This window comes from Phyllostomus hastatus, unplaced genomic scaffold (genome assembly GCF_019186645.2).
Source record: "Phyllostomus hastatus isolate PE091 unplaced genomic scaffold, TTU_PhHast_1.1 phas_contig_137, whole genome shotgun sequence".
Taxonomy (NCBI): domain Eukaryota; kingdom Metazoa; phylum Chordata; class Mammalia; order Chiroptera; family Phyllostomidae; genus Phyllostomus; species Phyllostomus hastatus.
The window spans coordinates 6,955,180-6,971,771 of record NW_025333583.1 but is presented as its reverse complement, the minus strand read 5'-3'; the positions used below and the strand labels follow the sequence as shown (position 1 = coordinate 6,971,771).

General features: G+C 41.9%; 1 long non-coding RNA gene across 1 annotated transcript; it reads left to right on the top strand.

Moving 5' to 3' along the window:
• Positions 1 to 1,118: 1,118 nt before the first annotated feature.
• LOC123829787 lies at positions 1,119 to 12,258 on the top strand. The gene is made up of 5 exons (XR_006787650.1): positions 1,119 to 1,251; positions 2,541 to 2,679; positions 3,426 to 3,546; positions 4,260 to 4,426; positions 12,029 to 12,258. It is a non-coding gene; the product is annotated as an uncharacterized LOC123829787 (long non-coding RNA).
• The last annotated feature ends 4,334 nt before the right edge of the window (positions 12,259 to 16,592 follow it).

The window sequence follows — 16,592 nt, the reverse complement described above, 5'->3', positions numbered from 1 at the left end:
GGCGTCTCAGTGAGAAAGAGAACAGAACAGACAGATGAAGCCTGTGGGAAAAGAAGGGCTAGGCGGAGGGCATGTGGACTTAGAGTTGCAAGGAAGATATTTAGGGAAACTGCTTTGCAGACACTGGGTAGTCGGGGTCTAGTGCTCAGGAGAAGGCCTGAGGCCCAGGGTACCAATGTGGTAGTCACCAGCACCAAAGCATCAAGTCGCTCAGGGAACACCTGGAGAGTGAGAAGAGTGTGTACCGATGCTGGAAGACTGTGAGTGCATGCACTTACAGAAGAGTAATCACCTGAAGAAGGCATGCTCAGAGACACGGAGGAAGAACAAAGAGTAGGGGAGGAGGGTGGAGTTATAGAAAACAACAGAGGAGAGATGGCAGGGTATAAAATTGTTAAATCAGAGTTGTAGTGACACAAGGAGATGCCTATGTGGACAGAGAGAAAGGAGAGAGAAAGAGGAGAAGGAGGAGGAGGGAGAAGAAGGGATGAAGGGTGAGGAGAAGGGGCTACACACACAAAAAGCTTTCTTTGTTGACTTTTTCATAGAAAAATACGGGCTGGATGTATGTGTTGAAGTGACAGTGACAGGGCAGCACTGTGTGAGCGGGAGTAGAGAGACTAGAAAGGACATATTCGCATTTGGATTCGGAGCTTGGCGTGTGTGAAAGAGGGTGTGAGAAGATGAAGTCAGCATAGAGTCCCCTAAGGAGCTCGGACTTTATCTCAAAGGCAACATCAAAGCATTGCAACCAGGGCAGGGATCATTTCAGAGCCGTGTTGTAGAAAGAACATTCTGACAGCTGTGTGGAGGAAGGTTGGACCAATGCCATCAGTCAAGAGGTTGGTGAAATCCTGGCCAGGGAGGATGAGAGTCTTCATGAGGGTATGTGAAGTGGGCCCCGACCCATGACGCGCTCCGAGATTCAGTTATCTGTCTTTGATAGAGCGTTCCTTTTGCACGTATCCCGGCGTTTCTAAAAATAGCTGCCAGTGTGCGCAACCAACCACTTGTCTGAATGAGCTCAGAAGGTGATGCATACTGCTGCAACTTTGCATGATTATCCTTGGCCTTCAAAGGGAAAGTGTTTCTATTTTCCACTTCACCATGGTCACAGCTCTAGTCCTGAAGAAGGGTTCCGGTTCCAGAGACGGAGCTTTGCTCCGCTCCAGGAGGCACGTTCGCCTCTGAGCTCTGCGAATGGCACCCGCTGGAGGCCCGCGGCGTGCAGCCTCTAGACCATCGAGAAAGGTTCTATTTTTCCCTTATTCCTTACGTGGAGAATTACCACCAGTTTCCTGCACGCTCCTCCTTTCTGTCATCATGGGTTCTAACAGTTAACCTATATTTTAAAGCAGTGGTTGGTTGTCAACCAAGTGTGGTCTCCTGCCCGGGGGACATTTGATAACATTTGGAGATGTTTTGGTTGCCACAACTAGGGAGGGGGCTGGCTTGCTATTGGCACCCATAGGTAGAGGCCAGGGGCGCTGCTAAATATCCTACAATGCACAGGGCAGCCCCCACAAACAAACCAAAAACAAGCAATTATCTGGCTCAAAAGGTCAATGGCAGGAAGGGTGAGAAGTTCTGCTTTAAAGACTGGGATGTTTTTTCTTAAGATAAGCTTTTTATTTCATCACTGATTATAAAAGTCTACTTTTCAAGTTATCTACTTCCAGTCCTCTATGAATCTACTATAAAGTGAAATGGATAATTGAATAAATTGTTTTGGTTATGGCAAACCAACATTCTAAAATAATTTTTACTCAATTATTAAATATTACTCTAATTAATTTTTTAATTAAATTGTTCAAATATGGGTGCTAAAATCTCTTCTGTAGTTGTGTCTTAAACCGTGAATAGTTAAACAAAAATGAAAGTAGGTTTATCTTAATAGATTTTGGTCTGAAATATTAGTATTTCCAAGTGTTCTGTAAATGTTTTCACGTATGTACTCAAGCTCTGGTGACTCACGAAGGACAAATGTTCTCTGTTGGAAGACACTGCAAAATGCCAATGCCCTCACCTTTCTCTGTGTGTACACTGAGATTTAGGCAGAAAAGCTTGGGACACTGACTATTTTAAGAAATAGCGATTACCCAATAGCTGTCTCTAGAATATCACCTTCACTTCCTTTTATTTGATGAGGAAAGAGATTATATTTATGTTACAATCCTCTGTTCCAAGATATTTTGAGGAAAAAACAAACAGTAGCAGAATACCGTAGATCTATGCTTTTATAAGGTGGGAGACAATTCACACATCTCACAATGACTAAAAATGTACTAAGTTCACAGTAGAAAGGCAATCTGTCTTCTTAGCAAAATTCCACTTAATATTTGTTACATTGTTATTTTCATTTCCCCCTTCACATTTATTTATGATGTCAAAATCAAAATTCAAAGAAAGACATTGCATTTATCCACTAAAACACATGTCGACAAGGCAGAGATTTAAGCATTTAATAATGAGAGCAAATGGCAGAGAGAGGATTCTCTGACACAGTTGGTGGTCCACGCTGAAATAAGCCACCTCCTTAGAATTAGCATGAAGAACAGCCAGTCACATGGGAAGCCTGGAGTGTCCTCCTGAGCCAGCTGTGTTCCTCCTCAAGGCAGTGACGACTGACCTTCCTGTTTCTAATTTACATCTGAATCTCACTGTGGAATTTCTAGAAAGGTACGCTGGCACTGTATTTTTTCCTTTTGAATTTGAGTAGAATTACTAATGAGAAGTAATGTCCTAAAAAGTACTAACACTCAATTCTTCTAGGGTTAAAAGTTTTCTAAATAAAGTGAACGTTTAATATAATTTCAGAGACAACTCTGTTGTTGTTGTTGTTGTGGAACATATTTTTAATCTTTCATGGTTATATGACCTGAAAGTCCGGGGAGTCTGGCCATTTAGATAATAGTCTGCATTGTTAAGTACCCTCTTCTCTGAGATCCTGTAATAGTCCATGCGTATACCTGTCATTGCATTCATCACACTGAGCTTGAGTTATTTCTTTATGTGACTATCTCCCCCATTAGACTGCGGGACCTTGAGCTAAGGACTAAACATTCATTTATCATTTTGTACCCAGTGTCTAGTCCAACTATAAAAATGAGCAAATAAATAGATAGTTAGATGGATGGACAGATGAAGATGTAACACCGACCGAGTGCATTGAAAATAGGTTGAAGGCAGTAGTAACTTTGGCCCAGAGATAGCTGGAGTATATATTATTCATGGATTTTCAGTGAAAAAAATTAAAAGCTTCAGGGTACAATATGTTTAGGGAATTCTGAGTCTGTGTCTTATAAACTGAAAGACTTCTCAGAGCTTGTACATTGTCCGTGGGCGGTGTGAAGTTTTGAGAAAGAATAGAATGTATAGCATTTCAGAACTTTATCTGAGAAGAGGATATTTCATGACTTTTTCAGAAACGGCATTCGGGGAAATACCTTTTGCAAAAGGCCGGTTCATCTTCAGTGGTCTTCAAACCCTACCTTCAAAAGGAAGTTCAGAGCCATTGGTGAGAAGAGAATAGAAACTTGAAAGGAGGTGAGACTTTTGAGTACTTAACTCTTAGAGTAGGTAGTAGGGATTTGTGTAAAAGATATATTTTCTTAGAAAGCTCTAAAATGGGTTGAAAGGGTTTATAGCAAGAAAAAAAAGAATATAACTAAGCAAGTGGGAAAATACCCAATTTACTTGCTTTTTCATTATTTTATTTCCACGGTTATATATGAAAGTGGATTTAAACAACAGCTTGCGTTGCCTAATCAATACCCTAAGTGAGAAACCTGCCCTTCCAACCAGTACCTCTATGTGTTCATCTTGTATGGCTCCTTGCTTCTTTCTTTCCACTCCAGCCCCAGGAGTCCTTACTGCCCTCCAAACAGGCTGAGCACAGTCTGAGCTCAGGGCCTTTGTGTCATGGCTCCCCTGTGTCTAGAAAACTGGTCCCCAAATACCACTTCTTACTCAGCTCTAGCACACGGCAGCTCCTCAAGACGTCCTTCTCTGTCTAAAATATTCTGCCTCTTCTTCTCTCTTGATTTCTTTTTTAAATTTTTCTTCTTGATGCTTACCACTGGCTGACATACAACTAGCTGTGTATGTTTTTTTTTTTTTTTCATTCTGGAGCATAACTTTAGTAAAACATTGGGTCGGATGTTAAGGATACAAGGGTGAGGAAGGTGGAGGTGGCCCTTGCCCTAGGAGGGCTTCCAAACTCACATGAACTTAGGTCCCTGTTCTCTGCTCCCCAACAGAGACTCCTGAGCATCACTGATAGAGTGAGAATACCACGGAGAATTCACTACTACTACATCTTCTACAAGTTTGCCAAAGGTGTGAGTGAATCCTGGCCCAAGAACTTCTTCACGATGCTATTGAGAATTAAATGCCATGACGTGTATACACTAGCCCTTCATAGAAGGTAAAATGCTGTAGAATCACATATTATTATTAGTGTTTCACCAGCACTTACTTTTCATTTAAGTTTATATTTCTGAGTCAAGTTAATAAAATGGACCCATCTTTCAAATGTGCAAATTGTCCCCAGGCGTATATATGTTACATTCTGAAAACTATTATCAGGTTCAGGCTCACCAACTTCTAGAATGCTAACGTGGGAAGGGACCTTAGGGACCATCTAGAGCAACCCCCTCATTTTGGTACTTGTGCTTATGGCACTAATTATTACAATCCACTGCAATAAGCAGTGGTCGAGAGGCATTGAGAGACCCAGAAGAGTACTCCATGTACTTGGTCTCTAATTGGCAGTTACAACTCAACCTTGGCATAAGAGGAGAGATGTTTTTCCTCTTACTACGAACCAATAACCTTGGTCCACATAGTGTGTCTTTTCATGCTGAAGAGTGAAACGGGAAGGAGAAATTTATATTAAGAGTTGTTGAATTGAACTTGCCTTTGTTTGCTGAAGTACCTTTTGTTGTTTGGAGGAGAATAAACTACTGAAAATTGTTCACGGAGAGGTTTTGAAGCATTCTGATGTCAATATTCTGGTGTTGAAATTCAGTGGACTCCATGACCTGACTGAATAATCAAACGGAAAGTAGGTCAATGGTGGTACCAGAGAAATAGAATTGGTGCCGTTTTATTCCTGCGTTTCAAGGACCAGAGTGTGGTCTTCCTTCATGGACCACACCAAAGGTCAGCCTGTGCTTGGGGGACAGAGTCATGAACAATAGGGGCTCGGTCTCTGCTCTGTGAGGATCAACGTAACATGAGAATAAAAACGTAATGGAAAATAACACAGCAAGTTCATGTGTTTGTCCCTCAGCCAGTGTTCTGAACCCTTTTTCAATTTAGAGAAACATTAAGGTGTTCTTCTCTCTCAAGTGGTGGACTTTCTCTCTCTGGTCTTCTAAAATAGCTTCCCATTTCTTTCCATGGTCTCTATCTTCTCGGCAGGTGGAATTCTGATTTTGCCACACTCTCCTTATGTATACCGGTCTCCCACACTCTGCTGGTTCTGTGATGTTTTCCCGATTTTGGTCTTTTTCCTCTATTTGAAGACTGCATGCAGTCTTCATCTTGTCTAAGTGTTACCACTCAAATTAAGGACTTGGGTGTCATTTTCTTATAAAGCTACCATGTTCCTGAATAGGGAATGTAATTTGTTATCGCTCAAGACTGACCATTTTGAGAACTTCTCCCTTGTGAACAGATTGAAAATGCATTCTAGGCTACCTTTTCCTTTTAAACAAATGCCTTGCTGCTTTTAGTTATTTTAGATAAGTAAGCTAATCATCCCTAAAGAGGCATTTAGTGGGAAATTATGAAATTGCCTTGGAAGCCCTGAGAGGTGGTTCAGGGAGTTTGAGCTGAGGGCGTTTGTCTGTGCTGGTGTGTGTTGGTCAGCAGCACGTGCGGAGAAGGCCATCCAGGGTTTCCACGGGGCTTCCTGCCGCCAGGGGACCACGTTCCCATCTCTGTCCATCACAGCCTTAGCAGGTAGCCTCAATTCCACCTACATGTAATCAAAGCTGCGTTCCAGGCAGGCAGGGGGAAGGAGTGGAAAAGAGTGTGCTTCCAGTTGACATAGACCCTTTGGGGTGTCTTTCCTGGAAGCTCCACCCAGTTATTTAATACCCACTCTTGGGTGCAAGGAAGTCCGGGAAATGCAGTCTTTTAGCTGGGTACATTGCCACTAATAATCAAATGAGAGTTCTGTGAGGAAGGAAGGAGAGAACGATTGTTAGGAACGCGCTTGCACTCTCTGCCACACTTAATTGTGCATCTCAGCCAGGAAACAGATGAAATTTCATTCACCTAATGGAATTGAGCCCTCGGCACAGGCAGTCGTGCAACCTTTCACCTGCCCTGATATATTAGGCAGATTATGTTAGCTCGCTGCCGTACTGCCAGCTGCATTGCCTAGGCCCTGGAGGCATTTGTGTTGGAAGCAGGAGCCTTGGCCTGACTTCAGACGGGACCCTGCTCTCCGCTTGCTCTAGAACACACGCCTTCCCATTGGTTTGATTTCACTGTTGGGCGGCGACCTTTATTTTCTGTCTTGGGCTGCACAGGTAAAAAGTGTCTTTGATTCTGAAGTGCTCATAGATTTTTAGAGAATTTAAAAATCTTTCATTCACCAAGTTTAAAAAATTAAAAACAGACTGTCAGATACTCAATGTAGCAGAGCTGTATTGCAAAACAAGAGAGGGTGTGGGCTGGGGGATTGTGGATGAAAAAGGGTCCATGGACTCAGCACGACCAGCTCAGGGTCCTGCATGGTGCACTTCCCAAACTAGGACACCAGACTACACAGGTGGTCTTAATGGAAAAACTTCTAACTCAAAGTGGGTCAGGGTGGGTAGTCATGTCCTTGGCCTGTAGCTTCCTTGACAAAGGTCAATTTTGAATCTTTGAAATTGTCTAGTGTCTTGTGCATCTAAAATAAGGTATCTGCAAAATGTCAGAGTGATTTCCTTCTCCAGTCCCCCTGGAGCACAAGCCCATAGAAACTTCGTTGTCCTGGTATCCCCTGCGTACCATGTCTGTGTGCTGTAGAGGTTCCTGATTAGCTCTCCTGTACCCACCATACAGAAGGAGTATGTGTCAGTCCATTTTGCTTTTATCTCACGCCAGACATGCCCCTGCTTTGCTTTCTCCCATCTCCATAATCTATCTCCAATAGATTTCATGTAATCTCTTTACCTCTCTTCGTCCGGTTCTGATGTGTAAAATAAGCTGCAAAGTTGCCATCCTCTGGGGCATTTTCTCAGTCCATTGAAATTTTGCTTCCTGGCAATTGCTTCTATTTGGCTCAGGTTGACTCTTCTAAAAAAATTCAACTGGTAGAGATGAGTGTAGGCATTTGTCAAGACTAAGAAATCTTTATGCGGTCTTATAAGTCCACTGTAAATTTTTAAAAATACATCGCCATGAATTACAAATGTGATTAAAGAGTCTTTTTGTTTAAAACAACTTGGTGGGGGTGGAAATGGAAGGACATATTATCCCACTTTTATTCTTGACAAAATGTTTTAATTAATTAAATTCGAAGTGATTAAACTACTCGTTAGCCAAAATTATTACACATAATTTACAGTTTTGACCTACTTTTCATTATAATTGGCTTAAAATATGTATATGCATTGGCAAGAGCAGGATTGATAAAGTGAACATAAAAGAAATAGCAAAATAATACTTTACTTAGATATGAACCATATTATGTTATAGTTAATATAAATTGATATGTACTATTCACCTAAAACATCTTTCAGAAATTGTACTGCATTGAAATGGCTTTTTAATTCCACCGCACACAACATCTGGTTTAACTAACTCTTTCACATGTGCTCACTCATCGCTTTGGAATTGAGGACATAGACTAGACTCTTTACCAAATGTGGTTTCCCACTAAGCTCCGCTATTAACACTGAACAAGGAAAACAGCACTGGAGCATCGCACCAGCATATGACAAATAACTCCAAGCAATAAACGGCCCTAGATACAGATCTGTGTTTAGTAATGAAGATGTAATCATGAAAGTGTAACCTGGGGTTCCTACCCTGCTGAGCCAAGTTCCCATCCGCAGACATGTTGATGCCTGACAGCGTATTTCAGCACCTTAGTGTCAGAAAATAAGAAAAATGCCAATTTTATTCAGTCTTCAACAGATCCCACTTACTTAGGCATCTCCCAACTTGTGCCTTGAATGTAACTTTAAAATCCTGGTTGCTCAAGAACTCATCATCATTGTCCAGGGGCTGTGACTCTGCTTCAAGTAATAATTTGTAGTAGAGGTGGTGTTTAGAATGAACTGTTTCTAAAGCTTGACAGTTTTTAATACACTTCGAGTTTTTAAATAGAGCATTTATGACAGAATTGCTTTTTTTCCTCTCTCATGCTCTGTGGAGCACCTCACCTCATAGGTCAAGACAGATGTTTTCTACATCAAGACTATTTTATGTTTTTATTTTTAGTCATTCATGACACAAGCATTTACTGCACTTATTGTGTGTGTTTTTTTTCCCTAGGGGAGACAACATTATGTTAGGTGCTAAGGATACAAAACCAAATAAAATAGCGGTCCTCCACACTAGGAGCACCCAGGGTAGCAGGGTAGACATTCATGTAAATAGGTACCAGTGAAACATTCGCATAAATACTGCAGTCAAGTCATGAGAAAAGGCAGTGGGAGCTCAGTTGTCAGGGCAACTTGTGACCTTGCAAAAAAAGCTCGTAAAGAGAAGGAGACATTACTTTTAAATTGAGAAAAGAAATCAAAAGATTCCAGAAAATAAGAGGCAAAAGTCCATTCCAAGAATATTGGTTAGTGTTTCTAAGGCAAAGAGTGACTTGTGAAGGGACAATGACGTCTAAGGAATAGTGAGAATTTGAGTGCACCTGGATGGGAGAAGACAGCTAAGAATGATGCAGAAAAAAATAGCTGGACAATGTTTCACAAAGCCTTATAGAGGAATTCCATGCCAAGGAATTTGAATTTTATCCCTCTGCCCAAATAAATCATTACATGGCATTAAAATACTAATTTAGAATTATAAGAGTGTTTCCTGATTTTTCACCTGTCAGTTAAAATCAGTATGTTGGTTGGCTTCACTTACATGGCCCGCGTTCTCAAGAAATCCTTTGACACCGGAAGGGCGCAGGTGTGGAGATCAAGAGCAGAAGACCAGGGTGGGAGTGCACAGGCTGCACTGCACAGCAGCATCCAGGAGACCTGTGCAAAGCCCTGGCTCAGATCCCCTGGGAGATCAATGTCCAGAGCGAGTTTGGAGGATCGATTTTGAAACTTAAGGACAAGGACTCCCATGGCCATGGCTGTACCTATACATGGGTAGAATAGGTAGGTGGCGGCATGTTGAAACTTAAGGCACATGAAAAGAAATAAGTGCCCCAAGATATATAACATCTACCATTGGATCCATTTCACTGAGGAAGGCATTGTCCCCCGGAATTCTTATTAAAATATAAGCATTGTGTCCAGAAATTATCACAAGAGCATATCATCATAGCATCTTTGGTCCTGGCCCCATAAAAGGCATCGGTACTCAATGACATGTCAATTTGAAGACTGTGGTAAGTAAATTTGCATCTGAGTTTTGCTGTACCATACACTGGCCCAAAAAAGGACATAGTGGAAAGTTAGGAGGCAGAGTAAGAGTTTGGATGGGATTTGGGAGGGGCGTGGAAAAGCTTTGCTTTCTCCTGACATAACTATCATTTCTATCATTATTCTGAAGGTTTAGAAGCCTGACTCACTAAAAGTCATGGAAATAAAAGGGAAAAAACCAACTGCAATAGCAAACACTTATGGCTAGATAAAGTACAGGTGTCTGTGATACCGGGTGTTATATTTAATTTCTCTTCCAAGACTTAACACCTCCTTAGCCCTCTGTAGATTCTTCTCATTTTGGGTGCTATCAGGCTCCTGGCACTATCTTGGTTCTACTTGTCCCCCTAGAATGAAACCATATTTATTATATAAACCCAACAGTTTATCTTCCTGAATTTAAACTGACTTTGCATGTGTCTCCTTCTCCACTGTCCTAGAACATGTCAGAGTCTGACCAGTCCCTGTTATCCTTTATTTTGTGCTGATCATGTTTCTGATACTCAACAGTAGCCAGCTTCAGGCTGATTGTCTCTAACATCCTGTGATCAGCCTTAGCTGTGGTCCTTCCTAACCTTGAACCTTAAACTGTGCCCCACAGGGACATGCCTCTGTGACTGCTAAGATAGAGACCACCTTTTCTCCTGTATCACAGTCCCCTGGACCTTTCTTTTCACTTGTTTCGTATTTGAGAACTCTCTCCTGTTCCAGTTACATGTACAATGCATCAAGGACTGAACTCACTGAATGATCAAGCACTTGGTCCCAGTCACTCTGTCCATGAATGTGTCTGTGGTGTGTCCATGTTTCAAGGAGAGAGGGGTGGAAAGGCAGTTAAGTGGCAGTGTCCCAAAGCCCCATTATTGTTTGGTGTATTGACATAGGCAAAATGTGTGCTAGCATAATTGCTGTGCATAGATAATATCTATTGAATGCTTACTATGTGCCAAACAGGTGTACATGTTATGTATAATTTTAAATATTTTAGCTCTAAACTTAACATTACACTACCCTTAGAACAAATAGGAGGCCAGTTCTCCACACTGACACAGTGTAAGTCTTGGTGGGGCCATGTTCTCAGAGTTCCTCTGTTGGTTTCCTCAGTAGATATCATCTGTCCTCTCTTCTGGCTGAAAGTGAAAACACTGTACCCCCCTCACACACACACACACACACACACACACACACACACACACCATTTCAGTTTCCTCCTGCATATAGCTTCATCTGGGTTGTGACTGTTGAAACTCTCATGCTGGACTCTTACTTATGTTGTTAGCATTCTAGTGCTCATTTATGAGAAAGGGAATCAAGAAAAACATATTCCAAGGTAATTTGGGAGTTTGAAAAGTGCATTAGCAATACAACAAAAATGCACACAAGATAATGCACACCAGAGAGTGCGGCTTTTGAGCACTGTCATAAATAAGCATTTTTAAAGCATTTCTCACTTAAAATGGCAAGGTTGGAAGATAAACAGAAGTTCCCTGAGCCCCCTAGATATCCCAGCATCTAAAGAAGCTGAAAAGAAACATGGATCTGAACTGCTTTGATCCATTTTTCAAGAAAACAAGCCAATGATTATCCCCTGACAAAAACAAAACAAAACGCACTCTAAGGGATCTTCATTATTATGTCCACATTTGTCAATATCCCATTATCAATTCTCCCATGGAGAAGGAATTTCTGTCTGGTAAGAAAGAACAGAAAAATGCTATATGGATATAATTCTAAATACCCATGGTTTCATATTAAAGCACTCAATTTATAAAGCAGTTCTCCAGAGCAATGGTCAGGGTATTTCTTCCCAAAACTCCACAAAATTTTTGCCTTCCTTCACAGGTAAGTGCCAAATCTTAGACACAGAAGCCTGCTTTTATAGAGAATTTACTGAGCAATAGGACACAAAATCTGTAAAATGCAATTTTACAAGTCGTGCTGTTGCTATTGGTAGTTGGCTACTTATTAACAAGAAGGGGCACAAAGAGAATTAAACGTTGAGTGTAATAAACTAGGTAGCATGAGCCTGTTTGCTTCACTAGGAAGCTACAATGTTGTACCCCAGGGGGTTACAGCATTGCTCCTCCAAGGAGATTAACACCCTTGACTTCTCCCCACCAGTACTGGATTGCCAAGGGGAGCAGGGACAGACAGGCACATGGGCAACAGAAGTCAAAATGGCACAAGGGGGAGGTGCTTGACCATAGAGACCTGTCAAGCTAGTCTGGGGAACCATGGATTGGCCTGGGTATGGACCCACTGAAAAGCCTGTGGAAGTTTGGGAAGTTGATTTGTTCTTTTGAAAATTCACCTGGACCTCTCAAACACAGACTAGTATAATACAAGAGGAATAAAGAAGCTCTCTCTCTCTCCCCCCGCCCCTTGCTCATGACCCACACTTGTTCATTTATTCTCTCTCTGTCTCTCACCAGGGAGAATGAGACCATGTGTGTCTAGCAGCTACCAGGGCCTGCAGCAGATGGCGTGGGCTCCAAAGGACTGAGCTTTAATATGAAACAGAAACTCTGGACCTTGGCTTTTAGGTTTTGGCCTCACTGAGGACGTGGTTGGACTTTTTCCATGGAAGGGTGGCAGGAGATAGGATCTTGGAAACCCAGGGGAAGATTTCCACATCAATAAACCATCTTACCACACTACTGTATCCCCTGAGCGGGTCCTTGGAACGCTTCCCTCACAATCCCAGGGAACAGCCTGATTTCCGCTGCAACAGTGTTCCGGTTTGTACTCAGAATCTAAATTATGTTTCCGATCAATATCAGGAGGAACATTACTAATGATCTCTAAGAGTTAAACAGATCACATAATATTGCAGATAAACTGGCAGATTGTTCTTGTGTACATAGTTAATTATGTTTAATCAGATTAGCCACAGATTTAAGGCTTTCGAAATTTACTAATTTTCTTTATTAAGAAGCAATTAAAATATTATTGTTACCTTAATGATACTCTTTTACATGAGAGTGATTTTAAAGAATCTCAAATATTATAAAATGCTCAGGTTTATAAATATTTGAGACTTCAAAAGTATTCTATAAATAGGTCATTATTCTGATAATGCCTATTATGAGGATTCTCTGAATGTTTTAATTGAAGCCCCACTCTAGAGATGATTAGGACCCAGGGTAGGTGATGTCTGTAAATTCAATATTCTCCTTTTGCTATTTTTCACTTTTCCATTAATGTAATTTCTAATGCCTGATGCCTACACCTCATGAAGTACATCTTAGCATATGCACAAGTCATGATGGGTTGTTATTAAAATTTCATAACTGACATCCCCCAAACTGCAGGGGATTAAAATGAGGAAAGTCTACTTCTCCCTTATGCCACACTCCCATGCGGAGTCAGCAGAAGGCTCTGCTCTGCATGGTCCTCTCTCGGGGGCCCAGCCCTCCCCAACCCGGACAATCGAAAACACTACAGGTGGCAGTGGCATGGCGAGTCACACGCTCACTGTTAGACATTTCTGCCCCCAAGTGACACACATCACTATTGCTCACATCCTAATGGCCACAGCAAGTCACGTGGGAACTCCTAACCTCAAAGAGGTGGAGCGATATGATCATATTTTGTGCGAGGAGGAAGGAGACCTGGACATTATGAAGAAGAGCATTAAGAACCCCTCTGATTCTTAAACACTTACTTTACATCTGACGTGCGAAATATGCTCCTTTTATTTTCAAGTGAGTCAGCCCAAAAGTGCCATTCAGTCCCGGTATCGTACGCAAAGTGCTGGCCCCCTCGGTGAGAGGAAGGACCAGAAGTGCCCACAGAGGGAGGAGGTTTGCAATAGTGTGGGAGTGCAGGCCAGTTATGTTCCTCACACACCCCGGGCCGGGCTGTGCAACACAACGAAGACACCGCACAGTCACGGGGCTGGCTGTCGCATTCTGCATAGTTACATACTTTGAGGACCGACTTGGGTTAAAACACCGGTTTCACCTCCTGGGAGCAGCTCCTTGTCGTCTGTTCTCTGTGATCCCAGGTTCAGCCCCTTGGGAGAGTCTTCTCCTTCCCTTGTTTTCCTTCACATCTGAAGTGAGGCCCAAAGAACACACTCTCCCCGATGACTGGGCGGGCAGCCCCCTCAGCTCTTGTCTTGCCCACGGACAACTGAAGGTCCATGGGCCACGCCAAGTTTCTGTCTGTCCCTTCCAATCCAGGTCGATGGTCCTTCAGGCAGTACCACTTCCTCGGAAAGTTTGTTGGCTCTTAATCTCTTCCCTTGGGAACTCCATCTTCTAATGGCCATACCCATTGTATTTTGATACTTAATTCCTTGACTTTGTCACCCCCATGCCTTTCTCTCTACCTCATTGTAACTATGTTGAGCCCCTCAAGCTTTAGGGGGTCACACATTTTTCTGAAGCAGTTTGTACAATCCAACAAAGTAAGTGGACACCACAAGTGAGATCTTGAATCTGGGACCCCTTCATTCTTTGTGATTTTAATAACTGACATAACAGCCACCCCTAAACCTCACCTTTGTAGGAAAGAGAACTTTTTTGGATTTTTGTGGTTCTATGATTTTTGAAAGTTTTATCTTTCACTGTTAAGGAATTAAAAACAGTTGTTACTTTGAACCCTAAACATTCTTTAATTTATGGACTCCCTGAATTCCCTTTTATGTGATGGTACCCTTGCCAGCTGTGTCCTGGGCTCATCTGTCTCTCGTAATATACCTTGCCCCTTGAGGCCAACAGGAACCAGCATGCACACACTTAATAGTTTCTCATCTCTTTCCATAGGGCTACAAATGTGTGGTGGGCATAGTCTGCTGCCCAAGTTACTGCAGCTTCAGAGATAATTCTACTAAAGTATTCCCTGCTGCGTTAGCTTTTCATTGCCCCTCTTGCTGAAGAGTGATAGCTTGTTTGCCACTCACTGCTTGAACAGTAGCCACCGCCATATAATTCCGAGTTTTGTCCTCATTGGTACCCCAAATTTCCATTTTGTGTATGAGTCCAGAAGATCTGAGTTAGGCTATGGTAAGAAGCAATCCCCCCAAATTTCAAGGGCTTAAAACAGTAAAAGTTTATTTTTCACTCATTTTATATGTCCATCTTGGCATCTCTGAACACTGTGCTCAAACATATCTCGTTGAAGAATAATAGCTTGAGAGCTGAAGAGTAATAGCTCCATAGCCAGAGACTCAAGCTCTGGGACTTCCACTAGCTAACTTTTACTGTACCACAGGTCCTCAGGGAACAGGGAGAAGAATGTTGAATCAAGGACTGGCTTTTAAAGTCTTCTTCTCAAAAGTGACCCATGTCCTTCTGAAACATAGCCCATTGTCCGAATAAGGTCACACTGTGATGCTGAATTCCAAGCTCCTAAGCACTCCACAAATGCTTGCATGCTAACCTGTCCTGGTCTATCTTTGAGCATTTGCGCCTGCTCTGCCCTCTTCCTAGAATATCTTCTTTTTTCTGCCTTGTGTAGTCTTAGTTCAAAACATAGTTCACATTCCCGCCCACAATGCACGAGGGTTCTCTTTTCTCCACATCCTCTGTGGCACTTGTTGTTTGTTGATTTATTGATGATGGCCATTCGGACAGGTGTGAGGTGGTAGCTCACTCATGTACTACTGGTAGGAATGCAGACTGGTGCAGCCACTGTGGAAAACAGTCTGGAGTTTCTTCAAAAAAAAAAAAAACAAAACTGAAAATGGAACTGCTGTTTGACCAAGAGATCCCACTTCTGGGAATATATCCTAAGGATCCCTAAACACCAATCAGAAAGACTATATACACCCCTATGTTCATAGCAGCATTGTTTACAATAGCCAAGATCTGGAAACAGCCCAAATGCCCACCAGTAGATGGGTGGATAAAAAAATATATGGTACATGTATACAATGGAATACCACATGGCTGTAAAGAAAAAAAAAAGGAACTCATACGCTATGCAACAGCATGGGTGGACCTGGAGAACACTATACTAAGTGAAATAAGTCAGTCAGAGAGAGACAAATACTATATGATCTCACTCATATGTAAAGTCTAATGAAAAACATAGTCTGACAAAATAAAACCAGAGGCATGGATATATGGAACAGATTGACAGATCTCAGAAGGGAGGGGGGTGGGAGAACTGGAAGAGATTAGCCAAAGGACATACGTGCATGTGTGCACAGGCCTCAGGGGCTGGGGGCAGTGGGCGGAAGAGGGAATGGGGAGTGGGGGAACATCTGTAATAATCTCAACAATAAAAATAAAGAGAATACAGTTCACATGCCCCCTATTCTGGGAAATATTCCTCAATATGTCACTGAAGAATAAACCATGTTCTCCCATATTCTTACAGAAGTTTGCTCTTGCGTTTGCAAAACTGCATTGTCATTATGTATTTGGCTGATTTCTTCACTAGACTTTGAACTCTAAGGGTATGATTGAAAGTTTATTAATTTTTAAATTCTAAACACCTACACAGTACCAAGCACATAATAGATGCTAAAGAAATTATTAAAGAGTGAATCCTGCCTTGAGAAATTGATTATAAAATCCACAGTCAATTTTTTCTTTAGATTGAGTTTTTAATTATACATTTTGACATAGCTTGATGAAGAATTTCACCTTGTAATTATTTTGTTTGAAATATTTTTTTATTTCCTCATATTCCATTTTCTATTAATGATTGTAGCCCAGGCTTTCAAAACAGTACACGTGGACTATTCCAACAATTTCTTAGCTAACACGGTGAACTTTTCTTCTTCTCATTCGCCCGAAAACCAAGGCAATCACTTTCCATCATTAAGACATTATCACTTTGACAACACTACACCCAAGGACTCCCTGTGTTTTTCCGTAATTGGTGAATTCCAGCTCAGTTAATGGAGCTCCTTTTCCATCTCACACCCAGTTTCGTGGTGTCCTTATCCATCCTCCCCTATGATGTGTTTATTTACGAACGGCTTATTCTCGGACCCCAGAATCCTGGTTGCAGTTGGATCTGAACAACTGCTAACTGAACAGT